General features: G+C 40.1%; 14 non-coding genes across 14 annotated transcripts; 9 read left to right on the top strand and 5 right to left on the bottom strand.

The window, feature by feature from the left end:
* Nucleotides 1-92: 92 nt before the first annotated feature.
* Nucleotides 93-298, bottom strand: LOC131705515 (small nucleolar RNA U3). Its single transcript, XR_009310468.1, has one exon. It is a non-coding gene; the product is annotated as a small nucleolar RNA U3 (small nucleolar RNA).
* Nucleotides 299-2,442: 2,144 nt separating this feature from the next.
* On the top strand, nt 2,443-2,515 carry trnak-cuu (transfer RNA lysine (anticodon CUU)). Its single transcript has one exon. It is a non-coding gene; the product is annotated as a tRNA-Lys (tRNA).
* A 347-nt stretch (nt 2,516-2,862) lies between these two features.
* Nucleotides 2,863-2,973, top strand: trnal-caa (transfer RNA leucine (anticodon CAA)). The gene is made up of 2 exons: nt 2,863-2,900; nt 2,928-2,973. It is a non-coding gene; the product is annotated as a tRNA-Leu (tRNA).
* Nucleotides 2,974-3,689: 716 nt separating this feature from the next.
* LOC131705580 (small nucleolar RNA U3) lies at nt 3,690-3,896 on the bottom strand. The gene has a single exon (XR_009310531.1). It is a non-coding gene; the product is annotated as a small nucleolar RNA U3 (small nucleolar RNA).
* Nucleotides 3,897-6,037: 2,141 nt separating this feature from the next.
* On the top strand, nt 6,038-6,110 carry trnak-cuu (transfer RNA lysine (anticodon CUU)). The gene has a single exon. It is a non-coding gene; the product is annotated as a tRNA-Lys (tRNA).
* A 347-nt stretch (nt 6,111-6,457) lies between these two features.
* On the top strand, nt 6,458-6,568 carry trnal-caa (transfer RNA leucine (anticodon CAA)). Its single transcript has 2 exons — nt 6,458-6,495; nt 6,523-6,568. It is a non-coding gene; the product is annotated as a tRNA-Leu (tRNA).
* A 716-nt stretch (nt 6,569-7,284) lies between these two features.
* On the bottom strand, nt 7,285-7,490 carry LOC131705551 (small nucleolar RNA U3). The gene has a single exon (XR_009310504.1). It is a non-coding gene; the product is annotated as a small nucleolar RNA U3 (small nucleolar RNA).
* Nucleotides 7,491-9,632: 2,142 nt separating this feature from the next.
* On the top strand, nt 9,633-9,705 carry trnak-cuu (transfer RNA lysine (anticodon CUU)). The gene has a single exon. It is a non-coding gene; the product is annotated as a tRNA-Lys (tRNA).
* A 347-nt stretch (nt 9,706-10,052) lies between these two features.
* Nucleotides 10,053-10,163, top strand: trnal-caa (transfer RNA leucine (anticodon CAA)). Its single transcript has 2 exons — nt 10,053-10,090; nt 10,118-10,163. It is a non-coding gene; the product is annotated as a tRNA-Leu (tRNA).
* A 716-nt stretch (nt 10,164-10,879) lies between these two features.
* Nucleotides 10,880-11,086, bottom strand: LOC131705579 (small nucleolar RNA U3). Its single transcript, XR_009310530.1, has one exon. It is a non-coding gene; the product is annotated as a small nucleolar RNA U3 (small nucleolar RNA).
* Nucleotides 11,087-12,458: 1,372 nt separating this feature from the next.
* trnak-cuu (transfer RNA lysine (anticodon CUU)) lies at nt 12,459-12,531 on the top strand. The gene has a single exon. It is a non-coding gene; the product is annotated as a tRNA-Lys (tRNA).
* Nucleotides 12,532-12,878: 347 nt separating this feature from the next.
* trnal-caa (transfer RNA leucine (anticodon CAA)) lies at nt 12,879-12,989 on the top strand. The gene is made up of 2 exons: nt 12,879-12,916; nt 12,944-12,989. It is a non-coding gene; the product is annotated as a tRNA-Leu (tRNA).
* Nucleotides 12,990-13,705: 716 nt separating this feature from the next.
* On the bottom strand, nt 13,706-13,911 carry LOC131705574 (small nucleolar RNA U3). The gene has a single exon (XR_009310526.1). It is a non-coding gene; the product is annotated as a small nucleolar RNA U3 (small nucleolar RNA).
* A 2,139-nt stretch (nt 13,912-16,050) lies between these two features.
* Nucleotides 16,051-16,123, top strand: trnak-cuu (transfer RNA lysine (anticodon CUU)). Its single transcript has one exon. It is a non-coding gene; the product is annotated as a tRNA-Lys (tRNA).
* Nucleotides 16,124-16,402: the final 279 nt, after the last annotated feature.

The following is a 16,402-nucleotide window of genomic DNA, read 5'->3' as shown; positions in this document are numbered from 1 at the left end:
ATGATCAATTTAAATGTGGTTATTGATTTAAACAACTGAACAATTGTGGGCTTGATGGTTTCTTTTTTCTACGTTTCTACCGGAATGAGATACACACTCAAAATGTGTCCCCTTCCTTCAGCAACCCCCGACTGAAGATTGAAGTGGTCATTCCTTGCAGCGAGTAGGTTCCCGATAACAACACTCATTGTCAGCTCGGTGCTCAGAAGAAAACACTGCCACTCCTCCTGGTGGATACCGAGACCAATCCCTTCAAAACGTGTTTCATTCTAGAAATGATCCTTGCAAATATAATCTTAACTTTTATTAACAGACCGTCGCCCCCAACTGGCAAGCTCTACTTCATATGAAACAATGACTGGGCAACAACGAGGTGTTACATTAACAATACAAACTAACTCGAGACAGCCAAGCCGTTAAAGCATACCTTAAGTTTGTCGTGTGATACAAAAGCAAGTATTGGCATTTTTGCATCGTCTGCCTCGTCAAACAAGCTCGAGCCACAGCACACAGTGCTGCTGCATCGGGACACAGATTGTGGATTTCTAAGCGACTGAATAAACGAGCTGAGACTACTTTTTAAAGAAATTGAAAACATACCTCTAGTCGAAATACTTGCTATTTAGTTAATTAAATTATTTTTTTTTTAAATTTGCAATCACAGACTACATTGCCAAAATAAAAATAAAAAACAACTGACAATCTGATTTGCTCGTATCAAGCTGCGATGAAGCCTATGAGAATCCCTGGCACCATTAAAGGGGAATTAGCTCAAATGGTAGAGTGCTCGCTTAGCATGCGAGAAGTAGCGGGATCGATGCCCGCATTCTCCAAATAATTTTAAAGTATCTGCGTATTTTGTCCCGGCACATTATGGAGATAAATACAAAGTGTGACAATTCTTTGTAACAGAGACGCCCACCATGCATGTGTATTTTAATGCACAGTCTGCTAATTTGTAATAATCCCCGGACTGAAAAACTGCAGCGCGTGATATTTTGTAGGTCTTCTTATCTCCTATGTCCGCTAACGCTAGGCACAACGTGCCCGAGTGCTGTAGCAGCAGCCATGAAGCAAGTTAGTTTTTCAGTAGAAATAAGGCTTTTGTGTATGGGTGTTTTGAAAAGATCAGTTAAATAGCTACGTATTTTGAAATAAGGATGTATTCATTATTATGAACGTTGGCAGAAAGGATATGGTATTATTATTTCCCACGTGTGCTTGACTTGTACAAATCTGATAGAGTTTCAACAAAGGCATTTGACTTGGGTTCATTATTTAGCCTATACAGCCATCTGCAGCATTACTGCGGGTGTCGTTTGCTTCTTTTGACAATAATACGGCTGTTTTCACGGAAAACCGTGAGAGCATGTAGCCGTGGCTGAGTGGTTAATGAACAAACAGAGCTGTCAGAAATGGAATTCGAACCCACGCTTCCAGGGTAACTGTGATCTGAACGCAGCGCCATTGCTCGCTCAACCATCCTGAATTAGACACGTCTTTTCACAACATTGCAGTACACTGCTGAACCTCCGATGTCTGACGCTGCAGTAAATCAACTTGTGTGTGTGTGTGTACTTATTCTTTTTCTGTTTATATGAAGGAGGGCGACCTGTTTTGTCGCATTCTATATGGGATTGTACCAGCCACACCCAGTGACACCCAGTGAGAGTCCTAATACCGACACTACTAAAAATTAATTAAAAGGTTTGGAATAGGAATGACAACAGAATGACAAAGGCAGAATAACAATTCACAAAGCTTTATTACAATGATCAATGAGTCACATAAATCAGTTCAAATAACTAACAATACAATGTATTAAAGTTGACTAAAAACAAGGAGGGGAAATTGAAAAAAGCCAGCCAATAGCCACATTTTAAAAGCATGGGGTATTAGACCAACATATAGCAGCGATTACACTTCTCTTTAAGAGTGCTAGGTGATTGGAAACAGCTCTTCGCAGCAAGGGTACAACAACAAAAGCCAGATTGTTAATACACACAAGTTTTAACAGTATTAGGGAACGTTAGCTGCAACATTACAGGTTTAACTATATTAGAGCAATTCAACAACAATACAAGTTTAGTTAAGATAATTAGCAGCAACGTTCAGGTTTAGCAGCGCTGTAGCATAAGTAAACAGAACCAAAAGGTGTGGGGACATTTACCTGCTGCTGGAACACTTTTAATCTAACAAAACAAAATTGATGAGACCGGGATTTAACCACACGTCTCAGAGCTTTATTCAACAGACTAGCTCTCGAATTATCCAACACTTTACTTTTGGAATATACTCACACGGCTGTAACACCGCAGACACAGACACAGCGCGTCTCCAGAACACTCATCTACAGCAGCAGCACACCGAATCTCGGGTCCCACGCGCCTGTCGGTACTTCCTCTCTCACCCCGCCTCAAAGAAAGAAACTTTCTCCCGACAGCCCGGCTAGCTCAGTCGGTAGAGCATGAGACTCTTAATCTCAGGGTCGTGGGTTCGAGCCCCACGTTGGGCGTCCTTTTTAAATACAAATTGTAGATGTTTCTTCGAGGCAACGGAGCAATGTCTGATTCTGTTCACATTGTATAAAGTATTGCAACACAATTACTTATTGGTCATTGTCATATAGCAATTGCTATTGTAAAATGCGTGCATCCTTTAAAGCTATACCGATATTGAAATAAAGAATCTTACTTTCGTGGGTTGGCTTCAATCTGATTCTTTTTTTACACTTGTCATTACATCATTCATGGAGCAAGTTAGTATGTGCGTAATAAACCCAATCGGGCCTTGATACAATAGACAACCCTAGTCTGTGCTGAAATGAAATAATGCGGTTTTCTACTAAAGCAAACGCAGCTTGTCAGAATGGCCGAGTGGTCTAAGGCGCCAGACTCAAGGACGCTGTCTTTCCAAAGAATTGTGTGTTCTGGTCTCCGAATGGAGGCGTGGGTTCAAATCCCACTTCTGACAGTTCACTTTTACTTATTTTTTAAATGAATCAATTTGTTCATTTTACTAAAAAAGATTGTTTCAAGGAAATCAACAGCTGATACCAAACTCTTGTCAGCACTCAATACCATTTTCATTTCCATTTTAAATCGGACTAAAATAGCGTTCCTAACACAGATTGCATTTTTGTTGTAAACTGGCTACTTGTCGAAGTCACTGAAAAATATTTTGTGTAGAAACATGTGTTATTTAACTAAAGATTGTTTTAATATTTCAAATAACATATTACTTTGAAAAACATCTCCGACTGCCACTGGATCGTGGTCTCAGGCTGGGATGCGGACCATTGAGAACAGTATAAACGATCTATTAGTGGAAGTAGCTTACATGAGAAATGCCCTCGTTTAACATGCTAGGATGATCGACTTCGGTATTCTCCAACTGCTGTTTACATTTTCTAACACGTTATGAGGACGAATACAAAGGTTGACAGCTTCCTTGTAAGTGGGGGTAAGCACAAGTTATTTTCAGATGTAATGTCTATTTTAAACTCAATCTAGTCCTGCGTAGTGCAAAAGACATTGCTATATTTTTATATTAGTCAAGCCCTATTTAAAGTGTTCTTAAATTGTTTTGACATTAGCAATGATCAATTTAAATGTGGTTATTGATTTAAACAACTGAACAATTGTGGGCTTGATGGTTTCTTTTTTCTACGTTTCTACCGGAATGAGATACACACTCAAAATGTGTCCCCTTCCTTCAGCAACCCCCGACTGAAGATTGAAGTGGTCATTCCTTGCAGCGAGTAGGTTCCCGATAACAACACTCATTGTCAGCTCGGTGCTCAGAAGAAAACACTGCCACTCCTCCTGGTGGATACCGAGACCAATCCCTTCAAAACGTGTTTCATTCAAGGATTTGATCCTTGCAAATATAGTCTTAACTTTTATTAGCAGACCGTCGCCCCCAACTGGCAAGCTCTACTTCATATGAAACAATGACTGGGCAACAACGAGGTGTTACATTAACAATACAAACTAACTCAAGACAGCCAAGCCGTTAAAGCATACCTTAAGTTTGTCGTGTGATACAAAAGCAAGTATTGGCATTTTTGCATCGTCTGCCTCGTCTAACAAGCTCGAGCCACAGCACACAACGCTGCTGCATCGGGACACAGATTGTGGATTTCTAAGCGACTGAATAAACGAGCTGAGACTACTTTTTAAAGAAATTGAAAACATACCTCTAGTCGAAATACTTGCTATTTAGTTAATTAAATTATTTTTTTAAATTTGCAATCACAGACTACATTGCCAAAATAAAAATAAAAAACAACTGACAATCTGATTTGCTCGTATCAAGCTGCGATGAAGCCTATGAGAATCCCTGGCACCATTAAAGGGGAATTAGCTCAAATGGTAGAGCGCTCGCTTAGCATGCGAGAAGTAGCGGGATCGATGCCCGCATTCTCCAAATAATTTTAAAGTATCTGCGTATTTTGTCCCGGCGCATTATGGAGATAAATACAAAGTGTGACAATTCTTTGTAACAGAGACGCCCACCATGCATGTGTATTTTAATGCACAGTCTGCTAATTTGTAATAATCCCCGGACTGAAAAACTGCAGTGCGTGATATTTTGTAGGTCTTCTTATCTCCTATGTCTGCTAACGCTAGGCACAACGTGCCCGAGTGCTGTAGCAGCAGCCATGAAGCAAGTTAGTTTTTCAGTAGAAATAAGGCTTTTGTGTATGGGTGTTTTGAAAAGATCAGTTAAATAGCTACGTATTTTGAAATAAGGATGTATTCATTATTATGAACGTTGGCAGAAAGGATATGGTATTATTATTTCCCACGTGTGCTTGACTTGTACAAATCTGATAGAGTTTCAACAAAGGCATTTGACTTGGGTTCATTATTTAGCCTATACTGCCATCTGCAGCATTACTGCGGGTGTCGTTTGCTTCTTTTGACAATAATACGGCTGTTTTCACGGAAAACCGTGAGAGCATGTAGCCGTGGCTGAGTGGTTAATGAACAAACAGAGCTTTCAGAAATGGAATTCGAAGCCACGCTTCCAGGGTAACTGTGATCTGAACGCAGCGCCATAGCTCGCTCAACCATCCTGAATTAGACACGTCTTTTCACAACATTGCAGTACACTGCTGAACCTCCGATGTCTGACGCTGCAGTAAATCAACTCGTGTGTGTGTGTGTACTTATTCTTTTTCTGTTTATATGAAGGAGGGCGACCTATTTTGTCGCATTCTATATGGGATTGTAGCAGCCACACCCAGTGACACCCAGTGAGAGTCCTAATACCGACACTACTAAAAATTAATTAAAAGGTTTGGAATAGGAATGACAACAGAATGACAAAGGCAGAATAACAATTCACAAAGCTTTATTACAATGATCCATGAGTCACATAAATCAGTTCAAATAACTAACAATACAATGTATTAAAGTTGTACTAAAAACAAGGAGGGGAAATTGAATAAAGCCAGCCAATAGCCACATTTTAAAAGCATGGGGTATTAGACCAACATATAGCAGCGATTACACTTCTCTTTAAGAGTGCTAGGTGATTGGAAACAGCTCTTCGCAGCAAGGGTACACAACAAAAGCCAGATTGTTAATACACACAAGTTTTAACAGTATTAGGGAACGTTAGCTGCAACATTACAGGTTTAACTATATTAGAGCAATTCAACAACAATACAAGTTTAGTTAAGATAATTAGCAGCAACGTTCAGGTTTAGCAGCGGTGTAGCATAAGTAAACAGAACCAAAAGGTGTGGGGACATTTACCTGCTGCTGGAACACTTTTAATCTAACAAAACAAAATTGATGAGACCGGGATTTAACCACACGTCTCAGAGCTTTATTCAACAGACTAGCTCTCGAATTATCCAACACTTTACTTTTGGAATATACTCACACGGCTGTAACACCGCAGACACAGACACAGCGCGTCTCCAGAACACTCATCTACAGCAGCAGCACACCGAATCTCAGGTCCCACGCACCTGTCGGTACTTCCTCTCTCACCCCGCCTCAAAGAAAGAAACTTTCTCCCGACAGCCCGGCTAGCTCAGTCGGTAGAGCATGAGACTCTTAATCTCAGGGTCGTGGGTTCGAGCCCCACGTTGGGCGTCCTTTTTAAATACAAATTGTAGATGTTTCTTCGAGGCAACGGAGCAATGTCTGATTCTGTTCACATTGTATAAAGTATTGCAACACAATTACTTATTGGTCATTGTCATATAGCAATTGCTATTGTAAAATGCGTGCATCCTTTAAAGCTATACCGATATTGAAATAAAGAATCTTACTTTCGTGGGTTGGCTTCAATCTGATTCTTTTTTTACACTTGTCATTACATCATTCATGGAGCAAGTTAGTATGTGCGTAATAAACCCAATCGGGCCTTGATACAATAGACAACCCTAGTCTGTGCTGAAATGAAATAATGCGGTTTTCTACTAAAGCAAACGCAGCTTGTCAGAATGGCCGAGTGGTCTAAGGCGCCAGACTCAAGGACGCTGTCTTTCCAAAGAATTGTGTGTTCTGGTTTCCGAATGGAGGCGTGGGTTCAAATCCCACTTCTAACAGTTCACTTTTACTTATTTTTTAAATGAATCAATTTGTTCATTTTACTATAAAAGATTGTTTCAAGGAAATCAACAGCTGATACCAAACTCTTGTCAGCACTCAATACCATTTTCATTTCCATTTTAAATCGGACTAAAATAGCGTTCCTAACACAGATTGCATTTTTGTTGTAAACTGGCTACTTGTCGAAGTCACTGAAAAATATTTTGTGTAGAAACATGTGTTATTTAACTAAAGATTGTTTTAATATTTCAAATAACATATTACTTTGAAAAACATCTCCGACTGCCACTGGATCGTGGTCTCAGGCTGGGATGCGGACCATTGAGAACAGTATAAACGATCTATTAGTGGAAGTAGCTTACATGAGAAATGCCCTCGTTTAACATGCTAGGATGATCGACTTCGGTATTCTCCAACTGCTGTTTACATTTTCTAACACGTTATGAGGACGAATACAAAGGTTGACAGCTTCCTTGTAAGTGGGGGTAAGCACAAGTTATTTTCAGATGTAATGTCTATTTTAAACTCAATCTAGTCCTGCGTAGTGCAAAAGACATTGCTATATTTTTATATTAGTCAAGCCCTATTTAAAGTGTTCTTAAATTGTTTTGACATTAGCAATGATCAATTTAAATGTGGTTATTGATTTAAACAACTGAACAATTGTGGGCTTGATGGTTTCTTTTTTCTACGTTTCTACCGGAATGAGATACACACTCAAAATGTGTCCCCTTCCTTCAGCAACCCCCGACTTAAGATTGAAATGGTCATTCCTTGCAGCGAGTAGGTTCCCGATAACAACACTCATTGTCAGCTCGGTGCTCAGAAGAAAACACTGCCACTCCTCCTGGTGGATACCGAGACCAATCCCTTCAAAACCTGTTTCATTCTAGAAATGATCCTTGCAAATATAGTCTTAACTTTTATTAGCAGACCGTCGCCCCCAACTGGCAAGCTCTACTTCATATGAAACAATGACTGGGCAACAACGAGGTGTTACATTAACAATACAAACTAACCCGAGACAGCCAAGCCGTTAAAACATACTTTAAGTTTGTCGTGTGATACAAAAGCAAGTACTGGCATTTTTGCATCGTCTGCCTCGTCAAACAAGCTCGAGCCACAGCACACAGCGCTGCTGCATCGGGACACAGATTGTGGGTTTCTAAGCGACTGAATAAACGAGCTGAGACTACTTTTTAAAGAAATTGAAAACATACCTCTAGTCGAAATACTTGCTATTTAGTTAATTAAATTATTTTTTTAAATTTGCAATCACAGACTACATTGCCAAAATAAAAATAAAAAACAACTGACAATCTGATTTGCTCGTATCAAGCTGCGATGAAGCCTATGAGAATCCCTGGCACCATTAAAGGGGAATTAGCTCAAATGGTAGAGCGCTCGCTTAGCATGCGATAAGTAGCGGGATCGATGCCCGCATTCTCCAAATAATTTTAAAGTATCTGCGTATTTTGTCCCGGCGCATTATGGAGATAAATACAAAGTGTGACAATTCTTTGTAACAGAGACGCCCACCATGCATGTGTATTTTAATGCACAGTCTGCTAATTTGTAATAATCCCCGGACTGAAAAACTGCAGCGCGTGATATTTTGTAGGTCTTCTTATCTCCTATGTCCGCTAACGCTAGGCACAACGTGCCCTAGTGCTGTAGCAGCAGCCATGAGGCAAGTTAGTTTTTCAGTAGAAATAAGGCTTTTGTGTATGGGTGTTTTGAAAAGATCAGTTAAATAGCTACGTATTTTGAAATAAGGATGTATTCATTATTATGAACGTTGGCAGAAAGGATATGGTATTATTATTTCCCACGTGTGCTTGACTTGTACAAATCTGATAGAGTTTCAACAAAGGCATTTGACTTGGGTTCATTATTTAGCCTATACTGCCACCTGCAGCATTACTGCGGGTGTCGTTTGCTTCTTTTGACAATAATACGGCTGTTTTCACGGAAAACCGTGAGAGCATGTAGCCGTGGCTGAGTGGTTAATGAACAAACAGAGCTGTCAGAAATGGAATTCGAAGCCACGCTTCCAGGGTAACTGTGATCTGAACGCAGCGCCATAGCTCGCTCAACCATCCTGAATTAGACACGTCTTTTCACAATATTGCAGTACACTGCTGAACCTCCGATGTCTGACGCTGCATTAAATCAAATCGTGTGTGTGTGTGTACTTATTCTTTTTCTGTTTATATGAAGGAGGGCGACCTGTTTTGTCGCATTCTATATGGGATTGTAGCAGCCACACCCAGTGACACCCAGTGAGAGTCCTAATACCGACACTACTAAAAATTAATTAAAAGGTTTGGAATAGGAATGACAACAGAATGACAAAGGCAGAATAACAATTCACAAAGCTTTATTACAATGATCCATGAGTCACATAAATCAGTTCAAATAACTAACAATACAATGTATTAAAGTTGTACTAAAAACAAGGAGGGGAAATTGAATAAAGCCAGCCAATAGCCACATTTTAAAAGCATGGGGTATTAGACCAACATATAGCAGCGATTACACTTCTCTTTAAGAGTGCTAGGTGATTGGAAACAGCTCTTCGCAGCAAGGGTACAACAACAAAAGCCAGATTGTTAATACACACAAGTTTTAACAGTATTAGGGAACGTTAGCTGCAACATTACAGGTTTAACTATATTAGAGCAATTCAACAACAATACAAGTTTAGTTAAGATAATTAGCAGCAACGTTCAGGTTTAGCAGCGGTGTAGCATAAGTAAACAGAACCAAAATGTGTGGGGACATTTACCTGCTTCTGGAACACTTTTAATCTAACAAAACAAAATTGATGAGACCGGGATTTAACCACACGTCTCAGAGCTTTATTCAACAGACTAGCTCTCGAATTATCCAACACTTTACTTTTGGAATATACTCACACGGCTGTAACACCGCAGACACAGACACAGCGCGTCTCCAGAACACTCATCTACAGCAGCAGCACACCGAATCTCAGGTCCCACGCACCTGTCGGTACTTCCTCTCTCACCCCGCCTCAAAGAAAGAAACTTTCTCCCGACAGCCCGGCTAGCTCAGTCGGTAGAGCATGAGACTCTTAATCTCAGGGTCGTGGGTTCGAGCCCCACGTTGGGCGTCCTTTTTAAATACAAATTGTAGATGTTTCTTCGAGGCAACGGAGCAATGTCTGATTCTGTTCACATTGTATAAAGTATTGCAACACAATTACTTATTGGTCATTGTCATATAGCAATTGCTATTGTAAAATGCGTGCATCCTTTAAAGCTATACCGATATTGAAATAAAGAATCTTACTTTCGTGGGTTGGCTTCAATCTGTTTCTTTTTTTACACTTGTCATTACATCATTCATGGAGCAAGTTAGTATGTGCGTAATAAACCCAATCGGGCCTTGATACAATAGACAACCCTAGTCTGTGCTGAAATGAAATAATGCGGTTTTCTACTAAAGCATACGCAGCTTGTCAGAATGGCCGAGTGGTCTAAGGCGCCAGACTCAAGGACGCTGTCTTTCCAAAGAATTGTGTGTTCTGGTCTCCGAATGGAGGCGTGGGTTCAAATCCCGCTTCTGACAGTTCTCTTTTACTTATTTTTTAAATGAATCAATTTGTTCATTTTACTAAAAAAGATTGTTTCAAGGAAATCAACAGCTGATACCAAACTCTTGTCAGCACTCAATACCATTTTCATTTCCATTTTAAATCGGACTAAAATAGCGTTCCTAACACAGATTGCATTTTTGTTGTAAACTGGCTACTTGTCGAAGTCACTGAAAAATATTTTGTGTAGAAACATGTGTTATTTAACTAAAGATTGTTTTAATATTTCAAATAACATATTACTTTGAAAAACATCTCCGACTGCCACTGGATCGTGGTCTCAGGCTGGGATGCGGACCATTGAGAACAGTATAAACAATCTATTAGTGGAAGTAGCTTACATGAGAAATGCCCTCGTTTAACATGCTAGGATGATCGACTTCGGTATTCTCCAACTGCTGTTTACATTTTCTAACACGTTATGAGGACGAATACAAAGGTTGACAGCTTCCTTGTAAGTGGGGGTAAGCACAAGTTATTTTCAGATGTAATGTCTATTTTAAACTCAATCTAGTCCTGCGTAGTGCAAAAGACATTGCTATATTTTTATATTAGTCAAGCCCTATTTAAAGTGTTCTTAAATTGTTTTGACATTAGCAATGATCAATTTAAATGTGGTTATTGATTTAAACAACTGAACAATTGTGGGCTTGATGGTTTCTTTTTTCTACGTTTCTACCGGAATGAGATACACACTCAAAATGTGTCCCCTTCCTTCAGCAACCCCCGACTGAAGATTGAAGTGGTCATTCCTTGCAGCGAGTAGGTTCCCGATAACAACACTCATTGTCAGCTCGGTGCTCAGAAGAAAACACTGCCACTCCTCCTGGTGGATACCGAGACCAATCCCTTCAAAACGTGTTTCATTCAAGGATTTGATCCTTGCAAATATAGTCTTAACTTTTATTAGCAGACCGTCGCCCCCAACTGGCAAGCTCTACTTCATATGAAACAATGACTGGGCAACAACGAGGTGTTACATTAACAATACAAACTAACCCGAGACAGCCAAGCCGTTAAAGCATACCTTAAGTTTGTCGCGTGATACAAAAGCAAGTATTGGCATTTTTGCATTATCTGCCTCGTCAAACAAGCTCGAGCCACAGCACACAGCGCTGCTGCATCGGGACACAGATTGTGGATTTCTAAGCGACTGAATAAACGAGCTGAGACTACTTTTTAAAGAAATTGAAAACATACCTCTAGTCGAAATACTTGCTATTTAGTTAATTAAATTATTTTTTTAAATTTGCAATCACAGACTACATTGCCAAAATAAAAATAAAAAACAACTGACAATCTGATTTGCTCGTATCAAGCTGCGATGAAGCCTATGAGAATCCCCGGCACCATTAAAGGGGAATTAGCTCAAATGGTAGAGCGCTCGCTTAGCATGCGAGAAGTAGCGGGATCGATGCCCGCATTCTCCAAATAATTTTAAAGTATCTGCGTATTTTGTCCCGGCGCATTATGGAGATAAATACAAAGTGTGACAATTCTTTGTAACAGAGACGCCCACCATGCATGTGTATTTTAATGCACAGTCTGCTAATTTGTAATAATCCCCGGACTGAAAAACTGCAGCGCGTGATATTTTGTAGGTCTTCTTATCTCCTATGTCCGCAAACGCTAGGCACAACGTGCCCGAGTGCTGTAGCAGCAGCCATGAAGCAAGTTAGTTTTTCAGTAGAAATAAGGCTTTTGTGTATGGGTGTTTTGAAAAGATCAGTTAAATAGCTACGTATTTTGAAATAAGGATGTATTCATTATTATGAACTTTGGCAGAAAGGATATGGTATTATTATTTCCCACGTGTGCTTGACTTGTACAAATCTGATAGAGTTTCAACAAAGGCATTTGACTTGGGTTCATTATTTAGCCTATACTGCCATCTGCAGCATTACTGCGGGTGTCGTTTGCTTCTTTTGACAATAATACGGCTGTTTTCACGGAAAACCGTGAGAGCATGTAGCCGTGGCTGAGTGGTTAATGAACAAACAGAGCTGTCAGAAATGGAATTCGAACCCACGCTTCCAGGGTAACTGTGATCTGAACGCAGCGCCAAAGCTAGCTCAACCATCCTGAATTAGACACGTCTTTTTACAACATTGCAGTACACTGAACCCACACGGCTGTAACACCGCAGACACAGACACAGCGCGTCTCCAGAACACTCATCTACAACAGCAGCACACCGAATCTCAGGTCCCACGCACCTGTCGGTACTTCCTCTCTCACCCCGCCTCAAAGAAAGAAACTTTCTCCCGACAGCCCGGCTAGCTCAGTCGGTAGAGCATGAGACTCTTAATCTCAGGGTCGTGGGTTCGAGCCCCACGTTGGGCGTCCTTTTTAAATACAAATTGTAGATGTTTCTTCGAGGCAACGGAGCAATGTCTGATTCTGTTCACATTGTATAAAGTATTGCAACACAATTACTTATTGGTCATTGTCATATAGCAATTGCTATTGTAAAATGCGTGCATCCTTTAAAGCTATACCGATATTGAAATAAAGAATCTTACTTTCGTGGGTTGGCTTCAATCTGTTTCTTTTTTTACACTTGTCATTACATCATTCATGGAGCAAGTTAGTATGTGCGTAATAAACCCAATCGGGCCTTGATACAATAGACAACCCTAGTCTGTGCTGAAATGAAATAATGCAGTTTTCTACTAAAGCAAACGCAGCTTGTCAGAATGGCCGAGTGGTCTAAGGCGCCAGACTCAAGGACGCTGTCTTTCCAAAGAATTGTGTGTTCTGGTCTCCGAATGGAGTCGTGGGTTCAAATCCCACTTCTGACAGTTCACTTTTACTTATTTTTTAAATAAATCAATTTGTTCATTTTACTATAAAAGATTGTTTCAAGGAAATCAACAGCTGATACCAAACTCTTGTCAGCACTCAATACCATTTTCATTTCCATTTTAAATCGGACTAAAATAGCGTTCCTAACACAGATTGCATTTTTGTTGTAAACTGGCTACTTGTCGAAGTCACTGAAAAATATTTTGTGTAGAAACATGTGTTATTTAACTAAAGATTGTTTTAATATTTCAAATAACATATTACTTTGAAAAACATCTCCGACTGCCACTGGATCGTGGTCTCAGGCTGGGATGCGGACCATTGAGAACAGTATAAACGATCTATTAGTGGAAGTAGCTTACATGAGAAATGCCCTCGTTTAACATGCTAGGATGATCGACTTCGGTATTCTCCAACTGCTGTTTACATTTTCTAACACGTTATGAGGACGAATACAAAGGTTGACAGCTTCCTTGTAAGTGGGGGTAAGCACAAGTTATTTTCAGATGTAATGTCTATTTTAAACTCAATCTAGTCCTGCGTAGTGCAAAAGACATTGCTATATTTTTATATTAGTCAAGCCCTATTTAAAGTGTTCTTAAATTGTTTTGACATTAGCAATGATCAATTTAAATGTGGTTATTGATTTAAACAACTGAACAATTGTGGGCTTGATGGTTTCTTTTTTCTACGTTTCTACCGGAATGAGATACACACTCAAAATGTGTCCCCTTCCTTCAGCAACCCCCGACTGAAGATTGAAGTGGTCATTCCGTGCAGCGAGTAGGTTCCCGATAACAACACTCATTGTCAGCTCGGTGCTCAGAAGAAAACACTGCCACTCCTCCTGCTGGATACCGAGACCAATCCCTTCAAAACGTGTTTCATTCTAGAAATGATCCTTGCAAATATAGTCTTAACTTTTATTAGCAGACCGTCGCCCCCAACTGGCAAGCTCTACTTCATATGAAACAATGACTGGGCAACAACGAGGTGTTACATTAACAATACAAACTAACCCGAGACAGCCAGGCCGTTAAAGCATACCTTAAGTTTGTCGTGTGATACAAAAGCAAGTATTGGCATTTTTGCATCGTCTGCCTCGTCAAACAAGCTCGAGCCACAGCACACAGCGCTGCTGCATCGGGACACAGATTGTGGATTTCTAAGCGACTGAATAAACGAGCTGAGACTACTTTTTAAAGAAATTGAAAACATACCTCTAGTCGAAATACTTGCTATTTAGTTAATTAAATTATTTTTTTAAATTTGCAATCACAGACTACATTGCCAAAATAAAAATAAAAAACAACTGACAATCTGATTTGCTCGTATCAAGCTGCGATGAAGCCTATGAGAATCCCCGGCACCATTAAAGGGGAATTAGCTCAAATGGTAGAGCGCTCGCTTAGCATGCGAGAAGTAGCGGGATCGATGCCCGCATTCTCCAAATAATTTTAAAGTATCTGCGTATTTTGTCCCGGCGCATTATGGAGTTAAATACAAAGTGTGACAATTCTTTGTAACAGAGACGCCCACCATGCATGTGTATTTTAATGCACAGTCTGCTAATTTGTAATAATCTCCGGACTGAAAAACTGCAGCGCGTGATATTTTGTAGGTCTTCTTATCTCCTATGTCCGCTAACGCTAGGCACAACGTGCCCGAGTGCTGTAGCAGCAGCCATGAAGCAAGTTAGTTTTTCAGTAGAAATAAGGCTTTTGTGTATGGGTGTTTGAAAAGATCAGTTAAATAGCTACGTATTTTGAAATAAGGATGTATTCATTATTATGAACGTTGGCAGAAAGGATATGGTATTATTATTTCCCACGTGTGCTTGACTTGTACAAATCTGATAGAGTTTCAACAAAGGCATTTGACTTGGGTTCATTATTTAGCCTATACTGCCATCTGCAGCATTACTGCGGGTGTCGTTTGCTTCTTTTGACAATAATATGGCTGTTTTCACGGAAAACCGTGAGAGCATGTAGCCGTGGCTGAGTGGTTAATGAACAAACAGAGCTGTCAGAAATGGAATTCGAAGCCACGCTTCCAGGGTAACTGTGATCTGAACGCTGCGCCATAGCTCGCTCAACCATCCTGAATTAGACACGTCATTTTACAACATTGCAGTACACTGCTGAACCTCCGATGTCTGACGCTGCAGTAAATCAACTCGTGTGTGTGTGTACTTATTCTTTTTCTGTTTATATGAAGGAGGGCGACCTGTTTTGTCGCATTCTATATGGGATTGTAGCAGCCACACCCAGTGACACCCAGTGAGAGTCCTAATACCGACACTACTAAAAATTAATTAAAAGGTTTGGAATAGGAATGACAACAGAATGACAAAGGCAGAATAACAATTCACAAAGCTTTATTACAATGATCCATGAGTCACATAAATCAGTTCAAATAACTAACAATACAATGTATTAAAGTTGTACTAAAAACAAGGAGGGGAAATTGAATAAAGCCAGCCAATAGCCACATTTTAAAAGCATGGGGTATTAGACCAACATATAGCAGCGATTACACTTCTTTTTAAGAGTGCTAAGTGATTGGAAACAGCTCTTCGCAGCAAGGGTACAACAACAAAAGCCAGATTGTTAATACACACAAGTTTTAACATTATTAGGGAACGTTAGCTGCAACATTACAGGTTTAACTATATTAGACCAATTCAACAACAATACAAGTTTAGTTAAGATAATTAGCAGCAACGTTCAGGTTTAGCAGCGGTGTAGCATAAGTAAACAGAACCAAAAGGTGTGGGGACATTTACCTGCTGCTGGAACACTTTTAATCTAACAAAACAAAATTGATGAGACCGGGATTTAACCACACGTCTCAGAGCTTTATTCAACAGACTAGCTCTCGAATTATCCAACACTTTACTTTTGGAATATACTCACACGGCTGTAACAACGCAGACACAGACACAGCGCGTCTCCAGAACACTCATCTACAGCAGCAGCACACCGAATCTCAGGTCCCACGCACCTGTCGGTACTTCCTCTCTCACCCCGCCTCAAAGAAAGAAACTTTCTCCCGACAGCCCGGCTAGCTCAGTCGGTAGAGCATGAGACTCTTAATCTCAGGGTCGTGGGTTCGAGCCCCACGTTGGGCGTCCTTTTTAAATACAAATTGTAGATGTTTCTTCGAGGCAACGGAGCAATGTCTGATTCTGTTCACATTGTATAAAGTATTGCAACACAATTACTTATTGGTCATTGTCATATAGCAATTGCTATTGTAAAATGCGTGCATCCTTTAAAGCTATACCGATATTGAAATAAAGAATCTTACTTTTGTGGGTTGGCTTCAATCTGATTCTTTTTTTACACTTGTCATTACATCATTCATGGAGCAAGTTAGTATGTGCGTAATAAACCCAATCGGGCCTTGA

The sequence above is a fragment of the Acipenser ruthenus genome, chromosome 35 (assembly GCF_902713425.1).
Source record: "Acipenser ruthenus chromosome 35, fAciRut3.2 maternal haplotype, whole genome shotgun sequence".
In the NCBI taxonomy this organism is placed as follows: domain Eukaryota; kingdom Metazoa; phylum Chordata; class Actinopteri; order Acipenseriformes; family Acipenseridae; genus Acipenser; species Acipenser ruthenus.
This window is presented reverse-complemented; position numbering and strand designations above follow the sequence as displayed.